Source organism: Miscanthus floridulus, chromosome 5 (genome assembly GCF_019320115.1).
Source record: "Miscanthus floridulus cultivar M001 chromosome 5, ASM1932011v1, whole genome shotgun sequence".
Lineage (NCBI taxonomy): Eukaryota > Viridiplantae > Streptophyta > Magnoliopsida > Poales > Poaceae > Miscanthus > Miscanthus floridulus.
Window position 1 is genome coordinate 59,048,683 of NC_089584.1, and position 26,873 is coordinate 59,075,555.

Consider the following 26,873-nt stretch of genomic DNA (forward strand, 5'->3'; position numbering starts at 1 on the left):
GGAAATAGGGTTATGTTAGTGAAAATAAATTAAACAACCCATGAGCTTGGCTTAGTGGTGATGTGTGTAGGATTTTTCTACAGAGTTTCCTTGCACTTGAGCTTTGTGGAAAATAATTTTGCAAGTGGTAGAGCAAAGAGAGTGAGAGGGAGTGAAGAAAATAAGAGTGTGATGGTGAGGAGAGCCTCAACCCAAGCTCTCGGTATTTATAGAAGGGAGCACCAGTTGAGAGGGGGAGGGGGCAATGGCTAGGAGCCGTTGGAGCAGCAGCAGCACTAGAGGCGCTAGGCAGGGTATGGCCACACCCTGGTGCACTTGCACCAGAGGTGGGCCCGCTGCTGCCCCCTTTGGCCGGTTGCTCCCAATGGCTATGTGGATGATGTAGCCGTTGGTGCTTCCCTCAGTTTCAAAATTTTGCTCCCGAAATTGATTTTTCACAAAACTTTTATTATAATTTGATTTTTCATAAATATTTAAAAAATGAGAAATAATAAAAGAAAAATCTATACTATCAGAAAATGATTTTTGTTTTATTTTTCTAAAAAAATTATTTTGAAGTAAAATTTTGAATTTTAAAAATTTGAAAATTTAAAATTGTAAAAGGTAACTACCGATTTACCTTCGGCAAGGGCTCAACATTTATAGTCCATCGGCAAGACTTCTCCTCTATTGCTCTGTAGCTGCATGAATAACTCGGGAGAATTCTCGGATTGCCCTAGGATTTTCCCCGAATGATTGACAGGAATAGCAACAACTATTTGAGCAATTTGAGTTTCTATCATTTTATTAAAACTTAATTTGTTCTTAATAGAGGAGGATAAATTTTCAAGTTTTGAATTTATATTTTCAAACATTTTATCATTATACATAAGCTTTTTAGTGATATTTTCATTAATTTTAGCTTGACCTAAAACTAGGTCCTTCAAGGAGGGTTGATTCGAATTGAAATTTGAGTTAAAGTTCGAATTAACTCCTTGTGGGTGGGACTAGTTGTTCCACCCATTATTGTTACCTTGTCAGAACCCTTTGTTAATGTAGGCTATGTCTTCATGGGTCTCAGGGCAGTCGTTCCCCGAGTGTTCGACTTCACCACAGACTTCGCAAGTCATTTGTGAATCCATGGCCTTGATGGTGCCTTTCATGGCCTCCTTGTCGGTGGCACGTTCGTCAGGTCTCTTTAACAACAAATCCAATTTTGCAGCAAGCATATTCGCCTCCTTCATGGTATGCATGCCTTTTTGTTGTTTTGTTCCTCCCCCTAGCTCTGACTGGCCACCATCTTTTCAAAGAGAGTCATGGCTCCATCAGTGGTTAGGGAAAGGAACGCTCTTCCAGCAGCGGCATCTATGTGCCCCTTTAACATGGGCGTAAGCCCCTCATACAAGTTCTAGACCATGAGCCAGTTCTCCATTTCATGGTGTGGGCAGGCTTGGATATAATCCTACAGCCTCTCCCATGCCTCAGGGATAGATTTCATTGAAGTCTGCTAGAAGTTTGAAATTTTTCCCCTCAGGGAATTAGTTTTGCCCATGGGGAAAAATTTTGCGAGGACACTGTGTAACATTTGTCCCACGTACTGACAACTTCCTTCTCCTTATAGAACCACAGTTTTGCCTTCCCCACTTGGGAGAAGGGAAACAAACGAAGCCTCATGCTAGTTGGTGCAACGTCTTTGATGATGATGGTATCGCAAGCTTAAGGAAGTGTTGCAAGTGTGCACTTGCGTCCGCATTTGGCAAACCACATAATTGATTCACCTACACCATCATGATCAGGCTAGTGCATAGCTCAAAGTTTCTAGCTCCCGTATTGATAGTGGGCCCAATGGGTACGTTGGCAATAGTTGGGGTGGAGTAGTCACAGAGTGTCTTGGCCATAACTGTAGTAGCGGATGGTGTGGGGGTGACTAGCTCAACTGCCGATAGAGTAGCAGAGGAAGAAGCGGTATGAGACCTATTCTTCCTTAGGAACGCCTCCGGATTATTAGTGTAGTTTTTTGGCAAGTTGTAACCAGTCATACACTATCCTATTTTCATCCACAACAGAAAGAAAACAAGCAGAATTAGCCTATACAAACTATGGCTACCATTACATGCATGTGATCATGATCATGTCCTACTAGATTCTTTAAACCTATGCCCTCCATGGCAACGGCGCTAGAAATGCTTGTTGGCGTTTCTTACCGCAATCACCAAGTATGGAGATGGAATTCATTCTTGGTAATGGCACTAGAAATGCCTATTGGTATGTTTTGGCACCATCACTATAATTTGGATAAATCTTAGTAACACCACCAAGGAACACCAACACGATAGTTCTTAATGATTACAGAAAATATCCGCAAGCGCACAGATCTATCGTTGTAGCATTTCACCCAGAAGTATTCAGGGTATTGTTATTTATATTTTCCCAAAGGAGGGCAAGGTATAAGAGTCTAGCATGGATATGAACAAGATTTCATACTTGCTGTTGATAGAATATCATCGATAGTCCACCGAGGGGCATCCTACGATGGTAGATTTGTTGGTGGGGATGCACGTAATCAGGAACCAGATGGTGACACAAGGTGCAGAGATAGCGATTTAGACAGGTTCGGGCCATTTGATCGACATAATACCCTATGTCCTGTGTCTTTGGTGTATTGTATTGAATACATGATGTCAAGTAGAGGACCCCTGCCTCTCCTTATATACTCTAGAGGGGTAGGGTTACAAGTAAAGTAGCCTATTTGGTACTATACAATGTCTTGCGGTGCACGCCGAGTAGTGCCGTGCACACCTTGATCTTGTGGGCTGGGCCACCTCCGATGGTGCAGCCCATGTCTTGGGGGCCATACCCCCATAGCTAGTCCCTGAGCCTGACAGTAGGTGATGTAGTCACGTGGTGCTAGGGTCATAAAGTAGAAAACCGGCCAAGCAGGCAGCTAGTCCTCGGGCATAGCCTCGAGATGAGAACAAGCACATTCACTACAAGGTGAAGTGTGCCCATTTAGTCCCTAAGCCTATTGGAAGATGAAGAATGATTCTTGTAGCAGGGTCAAAGAAGTCTGAAAGCTTGCCAACGTCGTCTAACATGCACGTATCAAGACCCCAGACGTGCTACCCAAGATCAGCACCCTAATCCGAACAGCATGGAGCAGCTTGATAGCACACCGATGAGACATAGCAAGATCCAAGCACCGAGGAGTCCCTGGCGTAGCCGGCGATGTCTGAGCACCGAGGAGCGAGGAGTCCCTGGCGTCGCTGGCGATGACCGAGCACCGAGGAGCAAGGAGTCCCCGGTGTAGGCGGTGATGTCCGAGCATCGAGGAGCGAGGAGTCCTTGGCATAGGCGGTGATGTCCGAGCACCGAGGAGCGAGGAGTCCCCAATGTCGCTGGCAATGACCGAGCATCGAGGGGTGAGGAGTCTCCGGCGTAGGTGGCGATGACCAAGCACCGAGGAGCGAGGAGTCCCCGGCGTCGTTGGCGATGACCGAGCACTAAGGAGCGAGGAGTCCTCGGTGTAGGCGGCAATGCCTGAACACCAAGTGATGACCGAGCACCGAGGAGTGAGGAGTCCCTGACATCACTGGCGATGTCCGAGCACCGAGGAGCGAGAAGTCCCCGACATCGCTGGTGATGACCGAGTACCAAGGAGTCCTCGATGTAGGTAGCGATGTCTGAACACCGAGCGATGACCGAGCATCGAGGAGCGAGAAGTCCTCGGCATCGCTGGTGATGTCCGAGCACCGAGGAGCGAGAAGTCCCCGACGTCCCTGGTGATGACCAAGCACCGAGGAGTCCCTAGCGTAGGCGGCGATGGCCAAGCACTGAGGAGCGAGGAGCGAGGAGTCGCTGGCGACGACCGAGCACCAAGGAGCGAGGAGTCCTCGACGTCGCTGGCGATGACCGTGCACCGAGGAGCAAGGAGTCCCCGACATCGCTGGCGTTGACCGAGCACCGAGGAGCTAGGAGTCCCCAATGTCACTAGTGATGACCGAGCACTGAGGAGCGAGGAGTCCCTGACGTCGCTGGCGATGACCGAGCACCGAGGAGCGAGGAGTCCCCGGTGATGACCGAGCACCGAGGAGCGAGGAGCGAGGAGTCCCCGGCGTAGGTGGCGATGACCGAGCACCAAGGAGCGAGGAGTCCCCAACGTCGTTGGCGATGTCCGAGCACCGAGGAGCGAGGAGTCCCCGGCGATGACCGACCACCGAGGGGTGAGGAGTCCCCGGCATCACTAGTGATGATCGACCACCGTGGAGCAAGAAGTCCTCGACATCACTGGCGATGTCCAAGCACCGAGGAGCGAGAAGTCCTCGGTGTCGCTAGCGATGACCAAGCACTGAGGAGCGAGGAGTCCCTAGCGTCGCTGGCGATGTCCGAGCACCAAGGAGCGAGGAGCCCCCGACGTCGCTGGCGATGACCGAGCATCGAGGAGTGAGAAGTCCTCGGTGTCACTAGCAATGTCCGAGGACCAAGGAACGAGGAGTCCCCGGCATCGTTAGCGATGACTGAGCATCGAGGAGCGAGGAGTCCCCAGCGTCGCTGGCGATGACCGAGCACCGAGGAGCGAGGAGTCCCTAGTGTCGCTGGCGATGACTGAGCGGCGAGGAGCGAGGAGTCCCCAGCATCACTGGCGATGTCTGAGCACCAAGGAGCGAGGAGTCCCTGGTGTTGCTGGCGATGACCGAGCATCGAGGAGCGAGGAGTTCCCAGCGTCGCTAGCGATGTCCGAGCACCGAGGAGCGAGGAGTCCCCGACGTAGGTGGTGAGGTCCAAGCACCGAGGAGTCCTCGGCATAGGTGGCGATGTCTGAGCATCGAGGAGTCCTTGGCATAGGCAACGAGGTCCAAGCACCGAGGAGTGCCCGGTGTAGGCGGCGAGGTCTGAGCACCGACGTAGCTGATGATGTCCGTGTGGTGAAGTGTGCCCACTTAGTCCTCGGGTATGAAGAATCCAAGGGCCGAGGAGTAACCAGCGTCGCTGGCGATGAAGCATGAGCGACGAACAGTCTGGTCGACTAGTCGATGGCGAAGTGAACATTCAGTAGAAACGACTGGCGAACAGTCTGATCAACTAGTCGGCAACGAAGTTCATGAACCAAGCTGTCCGACTAGTTGATCAGTGGAGAAGTCCGAGCACCAGGTGGTCCGATCACCTGGACGATGATCCTGCAATACAAACATGTAGAATGGGTAGTACATGATGTACAAATAAATAAACTCCAGAGAAAAAATCAGCAATGGTGATGAAACGACATTTGCAGTTTGGCGATCAGTTGGCGTGAAAATATATTTATATTTAATATACATCACCCGAACAGTTAGTGTGTAGCTGAGTCTCTTGCCCTAGCTAGCCCATAGCCCATAACGTCGAGCGCAGAGCCCATGCACGTGTAGGAGGAACATGCGTGACCAAGGAGCCGCTGCCGACCACCCATAACGCAGAGCGTGGAGCTCATAGCACGTGTAGGGAGGAGCCGGAGATAGGGCCGACTCTGGAGGCATTCGAGCATCAATAGGACTGTTCAGGGGTTTAGAAAATTGTTTGGAGAGCAAACATGGAGAAAACAGTTCGAAGAAACATCATGGCGATATACGAAGATTGGATAATATTTAGGAAAATATTAAAGCATGACTTAGCATTGGACGGAGCATCTGGTCGGCGACATATGGTGTTATCTAGTCGGTGTTGACGGTGAACACCTAGTGGGCGATGAGTTGTTGGTGAAGGCAACCTCAGAGGTGGTTCCGAGATCGGATCTGCTACTACAGGGGCTGGTGTAGCAGCAAAGAATCATCGTCGTCGACTGGCATGGATCTCCACGAGATTGATGACGAGAACATGATGTTGATTTGAGGTCCATCCGACTTGCCATGGATTGAGCGCACACCCCTACCTGGTGCGCCAACTATCGATAGAATATCGTTGGCAGTCCACTGAGGGGCATCCCGCGATGGTAGATTTGTCAGTGGGGATGCGTGTAATCAGGAACCGGATGGTGACACAAGGCGTAGAGACAACGATTTAGACAGGTTCGGGCCATCTGATCAACGTAATACCCTATGTCCTGTGTCTTTGGTGTATTGTATTGAATACATGATGTCGAGTAGAGGGCCCCTGCCTCTCCTTATATACTCTAGAGGGGTAGGGTTACAAGTAAAGTAGCCTATTTGGTACTATACAATGTCTTGCGGTGCACACCGGGCAGCACCGTGCATGCCTTGATCTTGTGGGCTGGGCCACCTCCGATGGTGCGGCCCATGTCTTTGGGGCCATACCCCCACACCTGCATTAGTGAACCAATAGTTCATGACAGGGGTAAAAATGGTATTTCAAGGATAGTGGACACACATCTAGGCCAACCTCAAGGATAAAAGGAAAACAAAGAATAAAAGAATGATCCTAAGTGGAGTAGTCATGGTCAAAAATAGTCATGCAAAGAATAATTAATGATCATACAAGTTATATCATTAGAGATAGAACTAAGAGTAAGATGGACGGCGAGATCTCCGAGCACTGGTCTGTCAGCAAGTGCGAGAGACTTTACAAACTCCTACACAAATACTCGAACTGGGGGGATTACAAGGGATGGATAGGGTTGTCACCACCTACCTCCTATCCCTCAATCGGGGGCACCGTCATATCCGAAGGTTCTCGTGTACCCGAGCACCCTGCCCGTGTATAAAGAAACTACCCATATCCCCCTGGGACTCTGACCCTACGTATCGACAAGCATAGGACATGGGCAAACCGAAAGGAATGATGAACTGCCACCTCAACCTAGCTCTACTTCTACTCATACAATTCACATGAATGGTTAAGTATAAAGTTGAACATGTTAAGATCATAACATACAAACTATATGCCAAGATTATAACATTAAAACTATAGTCTAGTTCATATGCACTACTACATTGAAGATATGAGAACAAGGCTATGGAAGAACTCTTCTTAGTATTCATACCAAAGTTTCTCTTCTTCCAAGGAGCCAAGCTCTCCAAGGTAGCTCTTGCCATGCTCCAAACTACTACTAAAAACTAAAAGATTACAAGTAGAGAGCTGAGGTGTGTAGCTCCAGATGTTGGTGTGTGTGAGAGGTGAGCACTACCCCCTACTTATACATGCTTGAGGTTAGTTTGGCATAGATAAAATAGGAAACCACCAGAAACCACCTATGCATGCCACCATGCAACCGCTGAAGCAACGTGGGCTTGAGAGGCAGTCCTAGAGGTGCGGGCGCACCCAGGGTGCGGGCACACCCTGGCTAGCTCCGCTAGCCAACGCCTTGCTCCGGTGGGCTGATCGCTAGGCCTGGGTTGTTCCCCTAGTGGTGCTTGGCCTGGTTTTGGCATGTAGGTGGGCTTTTCCATTTATTTTCTTTGTGCATTTCTGCTTTACGCCTTTTGAGTCATGCCTTTTGCTTTATTTTCAACTTGTATTCAAATGTAGTCCTACAAAACATGTTTCTTCCAATACAAGTGGAACTATGTTAATAGTAAAAGCATATGTGTTGAAAGTTTGTTTATTTCTCCTGTTTTGGATATTAATTGGCGGTCAGAATTGATCATTAGTGACCACCACACCATCCGATAATAGTGCAGAGACTACAGATTGGGTAGGAGATGAGCTGTTATCTATTAAGGAGCATGGCGCACAGGTCAGCATGAGTTGGAGATATTTCCCAACACCTGAACCTCAGAACCACTCACTCTCCTCTCATTTCCCTCACACACACTCTCTCTCTAGAAGGAAGAACAAGAGAAGGAAAGGATGCACTAGAGTGAGAAAGTGAAGAAGAAGGAGGAGAAGAGAACTGAGATTGCAAAGGGTAGCAAAATCAAGCACTTGAGCTTCCACAATCTCTCATCTCATGGTTAGCTTAAGAATTCCTTCTTCTCATTATCTACAGATCAATCCTCAAACCCTAACTCAAGTATTCTCTCTTGCATTAATGGATCATGAGGATCTCTTGATGGGAAGCAATCCAAGTAAGAAATCTCTCTCTAGCTTGGAAGCAAGAATGGGAAGTGTGGATCTTCAACCTTGATGATAAGGAACTCATCAAGTGCCTAAGCTAAGGTGTCATGCACAATGTCTCTTTATCTTTAGGATTTGCTCTCAATTTACTAAGTCATTAAGTTGCACTAGTTAACCCAAGCCAAACCATAAGGATCCCAAGCCTAGTTACCCACCTAAGCTACAGTAGGGATGTCATGCACATGCATGAAGTCCTCAACCTAAGATCTAGGCATGAACCCCAAGACTTTCACCAAGAACCCAAGAGCATAGGTTCTGTTGCCCAACTGATAGAGTGCCCATCAATAGGACGGAGTGTCCTCCATTCCCAAACTTTAGTCACCAATAGCTTAAGTTCCTTCTGAGCGACACAGCAGAGCGTTCACCACTCACAGTGGAATGTCCACTGAATTATAGAGGTACACAACTAGGGAACCTGAGAGCACTCATCCCGTACTAGAGCCTCCATCACTGTTGGTGGTCCTTAACTCACACTTTTAATCGCCAACTATCACAGAAAATAAACCAATAGAGACACCAAACTTAGAATTAGGGCTTATAACTAATCAATTCCACAAGTTTTGGTGTTTGATCTTTTCTAGGAGGACATGTTGGAATTACTCAAGAAGGATACTTAAAAGTATATAGAAAATACAACAATATGAATACCCGACAACAGCTAAGGGGAAGGAGGTCCACTATTGATGGTAGTTAACAACCACTATAAACCATCAACATAACTTGAATAAATGCATAAAAAGGATCACCAACAAAGACTTAGGGGTTTAAACTGACAATTTTCATAGGTTTTGGTGAATCTATGTTTTCAACAGGGTTATTCTAGAAAACCGGCAAGGGGGATCAAAACGTCAAATAAAATCGCACTTATCCGCGATGAAAACAACTCTAGAAGGTTCCAGAGGTCACCAGAAGGCATCCTCCTGAGGTAGACCCTGAGGGGATGATAGGTGGGGCTGGCCGGCCCCACCTACAGGGTGCCCGGCCCCCTAAGGCCCACATGTCAGCCCCCATCGCTATGTCGGTTCTCCACCTCCTAGATTGCATCTACGCTGTTTTTTTCAAGTTGGTTTGATCTGAGGGCTCAGGATTCATGTTCTAGCCTATATAACCAGCCCCTGCCCCCCTCCAGAGCATGCTACCACAAGTCAAGATTAGACTAGATATTAGGGTTTCTAGAGAGAAGAGAATAGAGCTCCAATTCTTCAAAGTTCTAGTATAGGCTAGCCAGCAAGGTTCAAGTAGAGTGTGGGCTATTGCCCAGGATTCCGGATCCACTGTCTAGAGACTAGTATAGCCATTGTATCTCTTTGTTTATGACTTTGTGCTACTTCAATATTATGTTGCTATTTATTATGTTCCAAGTTTACTCTAGTTATATACTTGATATAGTTGTGATTGATGATGAGTTTATGCATATGTTCGCAAAGCGCTTAGCCCAAGACACGCGTGGGTTAAGTGGTCGACATTATGTAAGCATGGTGCTTAGATATTGTTTACCTGTGGATGCATTCTGCACTCTAGGTCATGTGGTAGATCGCGGATATGACACTCCTGTTGAGTCCTTTGTAGTCTACTCCCTGTTTGTAGAGCAAGTAGAACATGGTTGCGAAGGGAGACACGCTCTATTCTTGATCTTCCTTAGTAATGTTCCTTATGCATAGATCCAAAGTTAATTATGTTATAGATGAGAGTGTATATACTTGGGTATATAAAAGACTTAGTAAATAAGGATTGACTTAGGAATCTTTTGCTCTTACCGAATCTCCTGCCTAGCCATACTACATTTTATGAGTCTCTATTTCTATTTGTGGAATTATTATCAATGCTTCACACTTATCATTTATTTATCATTTGACTTACCCCTGCCATAGCATGAGAGTGGTTTTATCATAAGTATACATATTTGTCAATATCTCTATGCCAACAATCCCATAGCTCCTCTCTGTGGATAAAATATAAATAATGATACTCTGTATACTCCCATGTGAAATGCTACAATGGTATATTATCTATGCACTTGCGGATACTTTACTTTAACATATATAATTTTCTCTGAATTTACAAGTGTCATTAATAATTACTAACCACACATTTCTAGCATCATGCTAGGGATGACAACTTAGTAAAGACTGATGCTAAGAAATGTCAATAAGCATTTATGGTGCCGTAGTTGGGGAGGGCACATGGCTATGGAGAATTGATCAAATAAATACTTATTGATAATATCATAACAACTCTACTTTAGCAGGCTTGCCCTTGTTGTCATTATTCATATCTTATATAGGGTATTACAGAATTGGTTGTGATTCACTAACAACTTCCAATCAGAATCAACCATATCAAAAAGGAAGCTTAATGGAGACAGGGATTCCGATCTTCTATCAGGTGATGGTAACTATCGTTGTGGCAGAGAATAACACACCGATCTAGCTTTAGATCGAAAGATTGAACCCTGCAATCTTAGCACCATAGCTCCTCTTCAGATCCAGCTTCAGACTGGTCCTTGAGGCCGAGGTAGACTTGAATTCATGTTGGACTAGGCCTTTGGCTTGTGTTGGATGTCCTTGCTGGTCATCATCACCTCCACCACTTCCTCTAAGTCCTTCATGACCCTCTCCAATGTTCCTAAGCAAGATAACATCATTAGGTAGTAGTCTATTCTCAAAAGTATGAAAAGGATCACTTAAGAACGAGCTCACCTCTAAATTGAGTTGACGCATTCGAGCTTGGGTCATTGGACCTTGCATAATGGTTGGAGGATCAGTAGGTGCATCTAAAAGAGTGATGTCCCCATCATCCTCCCCCTCTTGAATTGGAGTTGTCCTCGACTCAAGCTCATCTTCTTCTCCCAAATAAGGTTTTCAAATCTACAATGTTAAATGTGGGACTAACCCCAAACTCGGGTGGCAACTCATGTTTGTATGCATTATCATTTATTTTCTCAATAATCTTATAAGGACCAGCTACTCTTGGCATTAATTTAGACTTACACAGCTCAGGAAATCTATCTTTCTCAAATGTAACCAAACCAAATCACCTGGTTCAAGTTTAATCTCTTTTCTACCTTTACTACCAGCAATTCTATACTTTTCATTCATTCTTTCAATATTTGCTTTAGTTGTTTCGTGCAACTTATGAATAAAATCAGCACGCTCTCTAGCATCACTATGTATTCTCTTAGTGGTAGGTAAAGGCAAAAGATCAATAGGAGCATGGGGGTTAAAACCATACACTACCTGAAAAGGACTTACCTTGGTGGTGGAATGTTCCGCCCTGTTATATGCAAACTCCATATGCGGCAAACACTCTTCCCACATCTTCAAATTACGCTTCAAAATGGCTCTCAACATGGTGGACAATGTTTGATTCACAACCTCAGTTTGCCCATCAGTTTGGGGATGATATGTTGCAGAAAACAGTAGCTTGGTCCCCAATTTATTCCACAACGTGCGCTAAAAATGACTCAAGAATTTTGCATCATGATATGAAACAATAGTAGAAGATATACCATGCAAGTGAATGATTTCTTGAAAGAAAAGGTCAGCAATATGAACAGCATCGTCGCTCTTATGACAAGGAATAAAATGTGCCATCTTAGAAAAACGATCAACCACCACAAAAATACTATCCCTCCCCCTCTTAGTCCTTGGCAATCCTAACACAAAATCCATAGATATATCTACACAAGGAGTAGAAGGAATAGGAAGAGGCATATACAAACCATGTGGGTTCAACCACGACTTAGCTTTTTTACATGTGGCACACCGAGCCACGTACCGCTCTACATCTCGCCTCATCCTTGGCCAAAAGAAGTGTGTGGACAGCACCTCCTTTGTCTTTTTGGCACCAAAATGTCCCATCAATCTACCTCCATGTGCCTCCTACAACAACAAAAGACGAACAGAACTAACTGGAATGCATAGGCGGTTAGCTCTAAACAAAAACCCATCGCTGATCATAAACTTATTCCATGTGCGTCCCTCTCTACAATTAAGCAACACATCCTTAAAATCAGGATCAAGCGCATATTGTTCTTTAATGGATTGAAGACCAAAAATCTGGCAATCAAGTTGGGATAGCAATGTATATCTTCTAGACAAAGCATCAGCAATCACATTATCCTTCCCTTTCTTGTGTTTGATAATATAAGGAAAAGGTTTAATAAATTCTACCCATTTAGCATGCCTACGATTCAGATTATTTTGAGAGTGAAGATACTTAAGCGATTCATGATCAGAATGAATAACAAATTCTTTAGGCCACAAATAATGACACCACGTCTCTTGCATCAAAACACCACCAATACCAACTCCACTAGCATCACATTCTTGCTCAAAAGTCTTACCAAAATTTAGAAGTTGCAGCAATGGTGCATGTGTAAACTTGTCCTTCAAAGTGTCAAAGGACTCCTCTTGTGCCTCTCCCTAATGAAACACCACTCCTTTCTTTGTCAACTCATGCAATGGGGCAGCAATGGTGCTGAAATCTTTGATGAAGCGGCGGTAGAATCCTACAAGACCAAGAAAACTCCTCACCTATGTGATGGTTTGGGGAACCAGCTAGCTCTTTATGGCTTCAATTTTCATCTCATCCACCTCAATTCCCTATGGAGTTACAACATAGCCAAGAAAAGAAACTCGATCCGTGCAAAAAATGCACTTCTCAAGGTTACCAAATAGACGTGCATCACGTGAAGCGTTAAAAACAGCACGTAAGTGACCCATATGTTCATCAAAAGACCTGCTATAAATCAATATATCATCAAAGTAAACTACCACAAAATGTCCAATAAAAGCTCTTAAAACCTCATTCATTAAGCGCATGAAAGTGCTAGGTGCATTTGTCAAACCAAAAGGCATTACTAACCACTCATACAACCCGAATTTGGTTTTAAACGCAGTTTTCCATTCATCTCCAAGTTTCATTCTAATTTGGTGGTAGCCACTTCGCAAGTCAATCTTAGTGAAAATTATAGAACCACACAACTCATCAAGCATGTCATCTAGCCTAGGAATAGGATGATGATACTGAATAGTAATATTATTGATGGCTCTACAATCAACACACATACGCCAAGTTCCATCTTTCTTAGGAACTAAAAGTACTAGAATAGCACAAGGACTAAGGCTTTCACGTACATACCCGCGGTCCAAAAGATCTTGGACTTGCCGCTGAATTTCCTTAGTCTCCTCAGGATTGGTTTGATAGGCAGCTCGGTTGGGCAAGGTCGCTCCCAGAATTAAATCGATTTGATGCTCTATCCCTCTCATAGGTGGCAGCCCCAGGGGTATCTTAGCTGGAAAAATGTCCTCATACTCCTGCAAAAGGTTAGTGACAGTAGGAGGTACCGAACTAACAATATCATCAAGCGAAAACATAGCTCGTTTGCATACCAAAGCATAGCAAATATCATCATCAGAAATTTCAGCAAAGTCACATTTTGTTGCAAGCATAACACCACCCTTCAATTTAATCCCCTCAGCCTTAGAAATAGATGTAGACTTATCCTTTTTAGGTGGGAAAATAGAATTAGCAACTTGCTGATTTTTAGATTGAACATCATTGAAACTAGCAGCGCGTTCTCTATCAGCTTGTATAATTTTAGCAGGGGTCAAAGGTACTAAAGTAATTTTCTTTGCTTTATGCACAAAAGTGTATTTATTACTTCTACCATGGTGTGTAGCATCATTATCATGTTCCCAAGGATGACCCAATAAGAGTGAACAAGCTTGCATAGGTATCACATCACAATCAACAAAATCAGCATAAGAACCAATGGAAAATAAAACTCTGCAAGTTTGTGTTACCTTTGCTTTACCATAATCATTTAGCCACTGAATATGGTATGGACGTGGGTGTGGGCGTGTGGTCAAGCCAAGCTTCTTGACCAAATTAGAACTCACCAAATTGTTGCAGCTACCTCCATCAATAATGACACGTGCTCGACGGTCGTTGATGACGAAGAAAATCTAGAACAAGTTATGGCGTTGTAGCTTCTTAGGTTACTGGACTTGTGAGCTAAGCACCCACTGTACAATGATGCTCCTATAGGCCACCGTGGCCTCGTCACCAAGGACTTCGCCGTCGTCCTCATCTGCATCTTGGTCTTCTTCATCCTCAATGTTAGAGGTGCTGATGTAACTATCTTCTGTAGCAATATATGCCCACTGACTTGGGCAGTCCTTCTGCACATGGCCAATTCCATGGCAGCGGTGGAACTGAATACCCAAAGTGCGTCCCGTTGATGCAACGGATGAGGAACTCTTGGTAGGCACCAGCAAAATTTTTTTACCTGAATCTGAAGGTCATGCGGGAGGTGCCTTAGGTGTAGTGGAAACTCCAGAGGCTACTAGTCACTTGCTCGCTGGTGGAGGTGCCCGAAAAGTGGTTGGCTTGTTCAGCCCTAAAGATGGTGCCGAGCGTGGTGTGTATGTGCTGGTGCTGACCTTGCTCTTGCCCTGCTATTCACACCCCTGCAATTCCTTTTCTACAAGCATAGCAAACTAAAACAACTGGTTGACAGTGTTAAATTCTTTATAATCAACAATGTCCTGAATCTCACGCCTCAAACCTGAATAAAAACGACAAATGGCATCTTCATTTCCCTCCACAACACTATAGCGCATCAATCCCTTTTGGAGCTCATCATAGTAATCTTGTATAGATTTATCTCCTTGTTCTAAATGCATCAATTTCTTACTCAAGTATCTATGATAAGAAGGAGGAACAAAATGATCACACATAGCTACCTTAAGTTCTTCCCACGTACCAGGTAAAGCATTATATGCAGCTAGCCCATTCCACCAAATAATGGCTAAATCCTTAAACTCACTAGTAGCTTGTCTAACTCTATGCTGCTCAGGTACAAGGTGGGCACTAAACTTTTGTTCTACCATCATCTCCCAATCAAGATATCCCTCAGCATCATAATGACCCAAAAAAGATGGTATTGTGAACTTAATTTTAGCATAAGGATCATCGGGCACACGGTGACTATTACCTTGATGGTGGTGGTGGTGGTCACCACCCATACCTGTCATGTTGTGGCGAAGACGTTGTCGTAATCTCTCTTGTTAGAAAGCTGCTCGACCTATGTTCCCATTGGCATCATATACCATGTCTTGACCATCGGTGTTGCTGCCGAAGACGTCGTTGTTGCCCACCACAAAGGTTTCCAACTCAGTAACCTTGTCGGTTAGCGTAGAAATTCGCTTGTCCAATCTCTCCATGCTATTGCCAATGTTGAGTTCAATGAGTGCATTAGTGATGGCCTTCCTGATGGCCTCATTCATCCTTTTTTGGGCATCATCTACAATAGCTTATAGTTGCTCTTGACTGACACACTCATTGAAACCCTTAGGATTGTTATCTCCAGTCTATTCACCTCCTGCCATTGAAAACACAAAAACAGGAACAAACAGTGAAAGTTATCCCTACCAAATGACTACGTGGTTGCAGTGGTGTCACTTTTCACAGCAAGTGGAAGCGTCTTACCAAGATCTTACAAAGTTCTTACCAACACAAGCAGTGGGCGGTACAACCGACGGCTGGTTCGTGATACCTGTGAGGCAGTGGTATCGAGATTGCAAGGCCCTTTGTCTGTACTGATCTAAAGAGTTTGTGGAGCTTGGAAGGCACACAAAGAGTAATATGTATATCTGGCACACAAGTTAGTAACACAAAGTAATGCTGAATTATAGTCCAAAGTACTTGTTCTTGTTGCTGGTCTAAAATATTCCAAGTACTAGGTGTGTGACAAAAGTATGGTGGATAGCAAGGTGACAGGTGTATGAAAAACAAATATGGTGGATGGAAACAACAATACAAACAAGGAACCAGATAGCACACGCTAACACAGCTCACTTTGGTCTTCTCTATGTGCTCCTCTAAATATTGTTCCTCTTTTGCCCCTCTTTTTTTCTATTTTTTGGGCTGTCGTTGTTTTTTGGAAAATTTTGACTTTTTTATTTTAATTTTTTTTTGATATTTTTCCTTTACTTAGGAGCACAAAATAAGTAACCACAAAAAATATGAGCTGAAACAAGTGAAAGACGTGGCCTGTGGAATTTTTAGAAAACTTGCTCAAAATCGACAAAAACCTTGTGACCACGAAAAGAGGATCTTGTGACCACTTTTTGACCAATCTAAAACTTTCGAACCCCAGCAAGGTCAAGGGTGGATGGATCTAAAAAATTTTTCTGATCGATTTTGATATATGGAACATCGAAATCGGAGTTCGTATGTGAAAACTAGACCAGTTTTAAGAATTGGCTCCAAATTAGAGAACAAAACGGGAACAATGTGCACAAAACTAGTCATAACAGCAAAGATTTGATGGAAACGATGGGGGAAAACACACAAACTTGACTCTAACATGACCTAACCAGCAACAAGATCTCGACCAGGACACAAACTCAACACGACGGACTCTGAAACTAAAATATGCAAAGGCTATGGCGTGGAAGGTTCTAGGACAGGAAAAACGAGTATGGCACTGGACTATGGGACGAATGCAAAACACTCAAAACTAGAGAATAAAAGTAAACCTAATGATATACCTTAGCTCTGATTACCACTTAATGGAGACGGGGATCCCGATCTTCCGTCAGGTGATGATAACTATCGTTGTGGCGGAGAATGACACACAGATCCGGCTTCAGATCGAAAGATCGAACCCTGCAATCTTAGCACCATAGCTCCTCTGGTTATCAACCAAGTCATAGACCAGGTTGACCTTGCCAAGAAGGCTAATCCTTGCCTGCGCAACGAAGAACACAAGCAAGAACAAGAAAGAACACAATCAAATTGCAGATGAATGATTATCTCACAAAGTTGGGGTCTCACAAACCGATGAACGGCGAAACTGTTCTTGATAGAATAATCTAAGCAAAACCCTAAAACCTAATGACTATGGTGGCGCATGATTATAAAGGTCTTAGGGTCATCGCCTACCCTGGACGTGCCCCCTAATGGGCCCAAACACGATACACAGTCCAACGGACCAAAAGAAGGTGTCGCAGCACCCTGGCAGATCCTAGATGCTGAGTTGTTTTGACGATTCCTTTTGATTCCGAAGAGGTTTTGATGTGAAACCACTTGGATTGGCTTCCTTATCAAATTAGCTTTCTATCCATATGTGGATCATCGAAAACGGAGTCCGGATGCGTCCTAGGTGACCAGTTTAAGGCAGACTTGAATTCATGTTGGACTGGGCCTCCGGCTTGTGTTGGACGTCCTTGCTAGTCATCATCACCTCCACCACTTCCTCTAAGTCCTTCATGACCCTCTCAAATGTTCCTAAGCAAGATAACATCATTAGGTAGTAGTCTATTCTCAAAAGTATGAAAATGATCGCTTAAGAACGAGCTCACCTCTAAATTGAGTTGACGCATTCGAGCTCGGATCATTGAACCTTGCATAATGGTTGGAGGATCAGTAGGTGCATCTGAAAGAGTGATGTCCTCATCAAAGCTCAACACCAGTTTCTGAGCTATGGCTGACAAAACTCTGCGTTAGTTCTCTGCTCTGAGCATCGAGAACATTTGCATTGGACCAAAACTCAAAACCAACAACCTTGAGTTCAAGCTCAAGCCAAGCCTCATCAACATGGTGCAAGCTACCCCATTTAGTGGAAAGGCACATGAAGATGCTAGTGCTCATCTTTAGAATTTTCTAGAGATCAATAGCACAATCATCGTCAAGGACGTTGCTCAAGACATCATACTACTTCGCTTGTTTCCATTCTCACTAGTGGGAAATGCGAAGCAATGGTTCTACACCAACAAAGACAACATCAATACATGGACAAAGTGTTCAAAGGCCTTCCTAGAAAAGTTCTTCCTAGTAGGCAAGACCAATGCCTTAAGAGGAAAGATTTTCAACTTCCAACAGCAGAAGGGAGAGACCATTCTAGAAGCATGGGAACATTTCCAAGAATATATTTTAGATTATCCTCACCATGGAATGGAAGATTGGTTGCTCATGCAAAGTCTCTACCATGGATTAACTCAGAAAGCTCATGAACAACTTGATGCTACTGCTGGAGGATCATTTATGTCACACCCTTGTAAAAGCTAAAACTCTTATGGAGAAGATAGCCTCTAATCAAGGCCGGTCATCATGCAACATCCAATCATGCAATAAGAGTGAAGAAGTAGTAGAAGAGGTGTATGCATTGTCAACCAAGATGGACGTACTGTTGAATTGGCTCGAATAGTGAGCTAATTACAAGAGAGATCGTCAGGCCATTCAAGATGCTTTCAATGCTCAAAACACATGTAGAGAATATTTGGGGGTTGAATTCCCTGAATATCAAGAGGATGTAAACATCATTGGCAACAATTCTAGTTCACAACAACAGAGACAAGGATGGAATCAACAATGGTCAACTTACCAAGGTAAGTACCCTGGTAACAATTATAATTCTTTTAATCCCAAGCAACTATCCGTAAGAGACTTAATCTTAGAACAAGCTAGGATTAATGAGAATATTTCTAAAAAGCTTGCTTTTAATGATAAGGTCATAGAAAACATAAATATTAAAATGGATAGTTTTTCTTCTACCATAAAAGACCAACTTAGCTATAATAAAAAGATAGAATCTCAATTAGCCTAGTTGGCTATTGTTCTGCCTTTTGCTACTAACCTTGAAAAGGTCAACGCTATAACCACAAGAGGTGGCAAGTCGACTCGTGATCCACCGTATCTGACAAGGACAGGTAAGACACAAGTGGTAATGTAGGAAGAGGAGAAGAGAAACGATGAAGTTGAAGAAGTTGAGCCATAAGAGCAAGAATTACAATGAGATTTTCATGACACTATGTTCCTACGATTTCCACGCAAAAAACGAATGCCAAAATGGATGAGCAGTTTGGTAAGTTTGTGGAGGTAATTCAAAAGTTATATATCAATATTCCTCTACTAGATGCCATACAGGTACCCACCTATGTGAAGTACCTCATAGACATCCTCAACAACAAAAGACCACTGCCCACCGCTGAAGTAATCAAGTTAATGAAGGAGTGTAGTGTGGCCATCCTAAATACATCACCTGTCAAGAAGGGTCCAGGGTGTCCCACTATCGATTGATCAATCGGAAGCCAGAACTTTGAGAATGCGTTATGCTATCTTGGAGCAAGCGTTAGTGTCATGCCCAAGAAGGTCTTCGACAAGCTCAACTACTTAACATTTACACCAACATCGATGTGTTTACAACTAGCCAACCAATCGGTCTGCTACCCTATAGGAATTGCTGAGAATATTCTGGTACAAATACAAAACTTCTTTTTTCCTGTGGATTTTGTAGTACTTGACATGCAGGAGGACATGAAGACACCCCTCATACTTGGGAGACCCTTCCTGAGTACTATAAATGCGCACATTGATGTCGAAGCTGGAGAAATTGAATTCCATATCAATGGCAAGGAAGAATGATTCGCTTTCAAACCAAGACCAGAACAATGCTCTAATTTCGAATGGTGTAAGAAACAAGTTCATCTATCAAGGTCTCCATCTTTAGGACCGAAGGATGCATCCAAAGAATAAACGCGAACAGAGAAATCCGGTTTGGTGGACTTAAAATGCTGAACCCTCGTCGGAAGGTAACTTGGTAGTTATCTATAATCATTTTTTGCATTATATTTTACTTCGACATATTTACTTTTCAACACCTGCATTAGAAAAATAAAATAAAAATACTCATCATGGCATTATAAAAATTCAAGCCCCATGTGAATAATTTTTACAGAGCATAAAAACCCATAAGAAATATTTACCAAGGAGGCATAAAAATTTAAAAATACCATCATTCACCTTCTTATATTTCATAGTATCATAAAATATTTTTATTTTGCATTTATATACATGTGTATACGGTAGAAATATGGGGACACATGGGACCCACTCAACCACTACCCATCACTTCTACCTCCACCATCACCTCCATTTCTACCTCCATCTCCACTCAACCACCACTATCACTTCCATCATCTCTCCACCAGCCATTCTAGTTGTATCTCCACCGAAAGAAGCACCAAAGGAGCATATATTTTCCTTAACCACAAAGTAAGAGATCATCAGGAAAATGGAGAGGCCATTTGGCCATGATGTGGGGCCAGCCGGCCCCACCACTTGGCCGGCCAGCCTACTGCTCTCTCCCATATAAATACCTCCCCTCTTGGCTGCTCAACTCACTCACTCACGCTGCAATCCAGCTTCCTGAGTTCAAATTTCCAATTCCCAATCTCGTAGTTTAAAATTCTCTTGGTAGAAGTAATTTTGGAGTGAGAGAAAACGGTGAGAAAGTTGAGAGTGAAAGTGTTGCTAAAATCTTGAGTAAGAGAGAGAGAGAGGTGCTGCTAAAATTTGAGCAAGAAAGAGAGGGTTTAAGAGCAATAGTGTTGTCTAAATCAAGAGAGAAAACTAAAAAGAATTAGGGTAGAAGTAATGCCAAAATATTGATTAGAAAATTCTTTAGGCAATCTCGGACAACTAACCCTCTGGACGACTGACTTTTGGATGGCTAACCGTTAACATTTTTATTCTCTTAATCCCATTCCACGAGTTGTGTTTTCTTTTGTCTATTTTGTAGGAAAATGAGCAAGATCGTCGGAAAGCTCAAGCGTGTAGTGTCGTTCCGCTCAACGAGAAATTCTTCGTCCTGGGCAAGCATCGACATGGAGGTCAATCCTGCATCTCTCGCCGCCAGAGCATCATCCTGTTCAGCCCCTGCGGAGAGAAACATTCTCTTGCAAGAGAAAAAAGTGTTGGTATAAATTAATGCACAGAGAATAATCCACAAGCGCACGGATATTATACCAATGTAGCACTTCACCGAGAGTACCCAGTTTTATATCGAACTCGAGAAAATGTGTGTGAGATTAACCAAATCTAAGTTATCCCAACTTCACAATCAAGGCTAGATAATAGGAGCGTATAGGAGATTGCTAAGGTCTTCTAGTTCTAACTTCGGTAAACTTTGTCTTCTATTGTTCAAGTCTAGGGATATTACTAGAGAAAACATAGGCAGAGTATGTTTCCTATAGCAATAATGTCCTGCCAGGCCTACAAACAGGAGGTGGACTACAGAGGATTTAATGAGGCTATAATAGTCACCCTCACGAGCTTCCATCGATATAGAGAATAGGGTACATTCATGAGTAAATGAGTCTAGGCACCATGCTTACACTACGAATACTACTTTAACCCAAGAGCTACAAGGATTGAAGTACTGAAAAGAGAGTCACAAACCTGAAGAACAATATGAACAAGATGGTTACTTGAATTATAAGTCGAGTAGTAGAAAAATCTAAGAAGCAAGCTCAAGAAGAACTTGATTTCGCTAGGGTACAAGCCATAGAGAGAGCACCAATAGGCTGGGACTCCTCCAAACTCTTCCCTCTCACTCTATCTGACTATCTCTAATACAAGACTAGATCCTATTGAGGACTAATCTTCTCTTGATTGCTAGCCTTGATCGTAGTGGACATATGAATTAGGGTTTCTAGTTTCTCAGCTCTCAGGATCAAATGAGGCATCTACACTAGGGGTATAGGCTAGTATATATAGGCTGGAGCATCAATCTTGAGCCCTTAGATCAAACCGACTTGAATAAATGGCAGAGATGCAATCCTCAAGGTGGTGGAGAACCGACATAGCAACGGGAGGCTGACATGGGGGACCCATAGGTTGGCTGGCCTATAGGTGGGGCTGGCCAGCCCCACATGTTAGTGACATGTGTCCCACATCAATGGAGAGCCTCCTGGAGTCTTCTCGAGTCTTCCCACGTCGTTTATGCGGTGAAATTCCATAATTTCCTTTGACGAATAGGTCCTCCTTGACGGTTTTCTGATTAAATCCTGCTGAAAACACAGATTCACCAAAACTCATGGAATTTGTTAGTTTAAACCCATAAGTCTACATTGGTGATCCATTTTAGCTATTTATACAGTTATATTGATGGTTTATGATGAATGTTAACTACCGTCAACAAACTCCCCCACAGTTAGGCTTTTACTCGTCCTCAATAAAAGCTAGGATGGATTACTTAAGACATAACCTTAGAAGAAGACATCAACATAAAACCATTCCTAGTCACGTATGCACTACAGGATTCAAAGTGTCTACCATGAAACTTTGGGCGGTTGAAGAATGGAACAGCTTGAAACAAATCACCATCTTCCTTCAGTAAAGTCAATTGGAGAAACATTTTAAGATTTTTGAAAACAAAACATAGCTTACCTTGTTTTTTTGTAGTACTCTTAGATCTCTCATTATATATGGTATTTTTGGATCCTCAACAAGGCATTGATGACTTTGCCTTCTTTTTGGCTACTTCTAAAAGCTTATGTGGAGTTCAGGAAGGGATGAATATGAAAACATACTTGCATTGCATATATTGTAAAGTCAAAATGAGGATCTGAGGAGAAAAATGTCATACTCTTAGATCAAGATGTGCATGTGTGTGGATATGTATATGATGGCTAACCTAATTCTACTATGCTCATTGAAACATATCTCTCTTGATTGAAACTTGAAAAACACTTTTGCAAGAAAACATGGGCTATCTTATTCATCTCTCTTTCTTTCTTTGGGCGGGCATCTGAGTACCCATTGTTTTCAATATCTCGAACACTTGTCCATTTTTTCAATACTTTTTCTTTTCCCTCTTTTTTATGAATAACTTTTGCATAGCCCATGTCTCTCTTTCTGCAATTGAAACCTTTCAAGAGAGACATTTACAGGAACTTGAAGTATTTATCCTATCAAGCATATTTTTGTGTCTATTCCCAATATAAGAGTAGAACATTTTTAGGTGTATGGAAAACATGTTGTTGCATACTCCTAGTGTAGGAGCAGCAAATATATGTGGAGTGTACGTGATCGTGATCTTGAGAGCATGATAAGTTTCTGAACAAGGGTCACAAGGTTTGACCAAACTCAACACAGTGACAAGTAGTATATGTAGAAGGTTTCTCTAGTCTATATTTGGCTCTGGTAGGACATTGCCTACCACAAAAGAGAGGTGTAGCTATTCTTTTTACCTTTTGAAATAAAATTCTCCAATAACAAGACATCAAGAATCAAGTTCTCATTATTCTACTATATCTCATTCCACAACAACATATGTAACATGGGGTCCCTAATAAGTTCCCAACAATAGCATGACTTTTAGGAAAAGTATTATGTGAGTCTATCCTTAAGTCATGATTGAAATAAACTTTCCTCAGATTTTAAAGTTGTTTTATTAAGTGATTTTGAATTCGGTTCAAAACGGAAAGCGAAACATATAAAAATAGAGTGTATTGGGCTAAAACCTGACCGTGGATGAAGCACAAGGTGAGGCGGCGTTGTGATGGGCCAGCCGGCCCATGTAGGAGGCCGAGCGGCCCACTCTCAGGCATGTTTTGGTCCAACTTTTGGCGAGCGTGGTTTTTGTTCTGTTGCTTTCTGAATTTTGTGATTTTCACGATTGTATTCCGTCTTGTTGTCACAGTGTGTCTCCCTATACTTGTTTTCCTATATACCTTTATGAACAACATGTGGAGACAAAACACATATCCAAAAGAAATAGAGAGTAGATAATAATAATAATAAGACTCCATTAATATATAAGGCACTTTTTTACACAAGCACAAACTAAACACAAACTTTTGACTACCTAGCGCAAACTTCAATATTCTAACGATTTGAGCTAAGTGAGTAACCTAAAAATACTATCTTTAAAACACTTGACATAACCACTCATGCCTTATTATTGACTACCTAATTCTCACTTCTTCATCTTAGCAACAAAATGATTCAAAGCATTTAGGTCATGTTGCAGGCTCTTGCGATAGACGTGTTCTTCATCGATCCTTTTCTCTAGGGTATAGATAACATCGGAGAGGTCTTCAATCTTCTTCTCTAAGAGAGCAATAGTCATCCTTGGATGCTTCTCAGCCTCTGGGATAGGTGGTGATGGTGCCTTCCTCTTCTTCTCCTTCAGCGGAACAACCTTGATTTGATCCGTCATAGCGCGAACTCCATCAATGATGGTATGAGGGGTGACCAATTTGTATTTTGCTCATGTAACGTCTCCAAATTTGTTGGTCTTCACTCTGGTTAGCACCTCGTGTCCCTTCAGAGGAAGGAGGTTGATCTCCTTCATCACCTTGATTATCTTCTAGACGTCTAGACAAGGCTCTTGTTGGCGTGGCTTGTCTTCAAGAAGTGGATGTGGTGGTGGGAAAACAAGGATTGGACGACGGATGGCATGGGTGAAGTAAGACTGCCTTGAGCAAATGGGGGTAACTTCTAGAGGTATGACGGTTAGTGCAAGTGCATTGGGCTTCATGATAGGGTCAAAATCATAGGGGACGATCTCTTTGTTGGCCATGGAAACTAGAGAGGAGGAGAGCTTTGCTGCTATTGGAGAGAGAAGGCTTTGAGGGGATGGCTATGGAGGCAGGTAGAGGCTCACTTATATAGGGGGAACAACTTGCAGCGGGGGTCAAGATCTATCCATATGAGGTCTCATAACAAGAAAAAATCCAATGCGTTAAAAAACTATGGGATTTTAACAAGGACGGATCTAGAAGACACGAGTGAGTTGACCGGGCACGAGAGGGACTAACAGTGGGCTAGCTGGCCCCACATGTCATCCTCTCATAGTGATTTTTCTCATGGTGGTTTCTAATCCCTATCTAATCTTGAAAAGTATATTTTCATGTTACGAAACATAAGGAGGATGGCAGTGGTGTAAATCTACAGTAAAATCAGGAAATCTACCTCATCCAAATCCTCAGGTGGTTGTTTAGGTTCTAGAAAGATCTTGAGATGGTGGCCATTTACCTTGAATAACATACCTTCATCATTTTGAAGTGTTACCACTCCATGTGATGAAGTGCTTATCACCTTGAATGGTCCTTCCCATTTGCTCTGAAGTTTTCCATGCTCGAATAATTTAACCCTAATTAAAAAGTAATACTTTATCTTCAGGGGCGAACTCCATCTTCTTGATCCTCTTGTCATGCCATCTTTTCATTCTCTTCTTGGAAATCTTGGCATTGTGATATGCTTTTTCACACCATTCATCAAGTTCAGAGAGTTGCATCTTCCTCTTGGTTCCTGCGGCTTCAAAGTCCATGTTCCATCGCTTGATGGCCTAGTGAGCCTTGAGTTCTAGCTCAACAGGTAGATGATAGGTCTTCCCATAGACCAGTTGACATGGTGACATTTCAAGTTGTGTTTTATAGGCCGTTCTGTAAGCCCATAGTGCATCGGGTAGTCTATCTTTCCATGCAGGTCCCATCTCATTGACCGTCTTTTGCAGAATGTTCTTGATTTGTTTATTTGATACTTCTGCTTGGCCACTTGTCTGAGGGTGATATGGAGTAGCGACATTATGACAGATCCCATGCTTTGACAAGTAAGTATGAAAATTCTTGTCAGTGAAGTGAGTTCCTCCATCACTAATCACCACCCTTGGAACTACAAATCTTGAAAATATTGTTTCTCCAAACATCTTCTTAGAGTTCTTAGCATCAGCTGCTTTGCATGGCATGGCTTCAACCCACTTAGAGACATAATCAACTACCACCAAGATGTATTCACAGTTATTTGATTTTGGAAACGGTCCCTATAATCAATACCCCAGACATCAAAAAGCTCAATCTGGAGGTTGTTGGTGAGTGGCATGGCATCTCTTGAATTGATATTCCCATGCCTCTAACATGCTCCACACCTCCTGATGAAGTCTTTCGTGTCTTCATACATGGTTGGCAAAAAGAATCCACTTTGCCAGATCTTTGAATGAGTGCAGAATGTACCATAATGTCCTCCATATGGTGATGAGTGACATCATTTGATGATCTTGATGCCTTCTTCCACCGGTACACACCTTCTGAGTAGGCCGTCAGAGTACACTCTAAAGAGGTATGGTTCATCCCATATGTGGAGACAACTTTCGTAGATGAGCTTTCTTTTGTTCTCTCCTAGTGGCACACAACCTGCAACCATAAAGTTAACAATATTTGCATACCAGGGGTTGGATTTTGTGACCTTGAAGAGCATGTCATCCCGCAGTGAATCATTGATGGGTAGTTCCTGCAAATTCTCAAACTGCATTCTAGACAAGTAATCGCCAACAGAATTTTCAACTCCCTTTTTATATTTTTATTTCTAAGTCAAATTCTTGGAGTAACAAAATCCATTTTATCAATCTGGGTTTAGCATCTTTCTTAGTGAGTAGATATTTCAAAGCTACATGATCCATATAAACAATCACCTTAGCTCCTACTAAGTAAAATCTAAACTTATCAATAGCAAAAACAATAGCCAGGAGTTCTCTTTTAGTTGTTGCATAATTAAGTTGAGGTCCTTTCAGAGTTTTGCTAGCATAAGCAATTGCATGATGCTTTTTATCTTTAGTTTGTCCCAAAACTGCTCCTACAACATAATCACTAGCATCACACATAATTTCAAAAGGTAGTAACCAATCAGGGGGTTGAATGATTGGTGCAGAGATGAGTGCTTTCTTAAGAATGTTAAAGATTTCAAACATGCATCATCAAATTCAAAGGGAACATCCTTAGCCAAAAGATTTGTAAGTGGCCTTACAATATGTGAAAAAACTTTTATAAAGCGGCAATAAAAACTAGCATGATCAAGGAAACTGCGGATCCCTCTGATATTTATAGGAGGTAACTATTCAATTACTTCAATTTTAGCTCTATCTACCTCAATCCCTCTTTCGGACTGTCAGCATGAAATTTTTTCCCATGCTGAGGGCACACGAGCAAGCCAGAAGGGTCTGCTCGATGGAGCTAGAGATCCGCCTAGCTTTAGCGCAGGGGTTATCGATCCTGCGCACT

General features: G+C 43.0%; 2 non-coding genes across 2 annotated transcripts; one reads left to right on the forward strand and one right to left on the reverse strand.

Annotated features, from left to right (window-relative positions):
- The first annotated feature begins 1,409 nt into the window (after window positions 1-1,409).
- Window positions 1,410-1,518, forward strand: LOC136455685 (small nucleolar RNA R71). Its single transcript, XR_010759166.1, has one exon. It is a non-coding gene; the product is annotated as a small nucleolar RNA R71 (small nucleolar RNA).
- Window positions 1,519-17,879: 16,361 nt separating this feature from the next.
- LOC136455641 (small nucleolar RNA R71) lies at window positions 17,880-17,986 on the reverse strand. The gene has a single exon (XR_010759125.1). It is a non-coding gene; the product is annotated as a small nucleolar RNA R71 (small nucleolar RNA).
- Window positions 17,987-26,873: the final 8,887 nt, after the last annotated feature.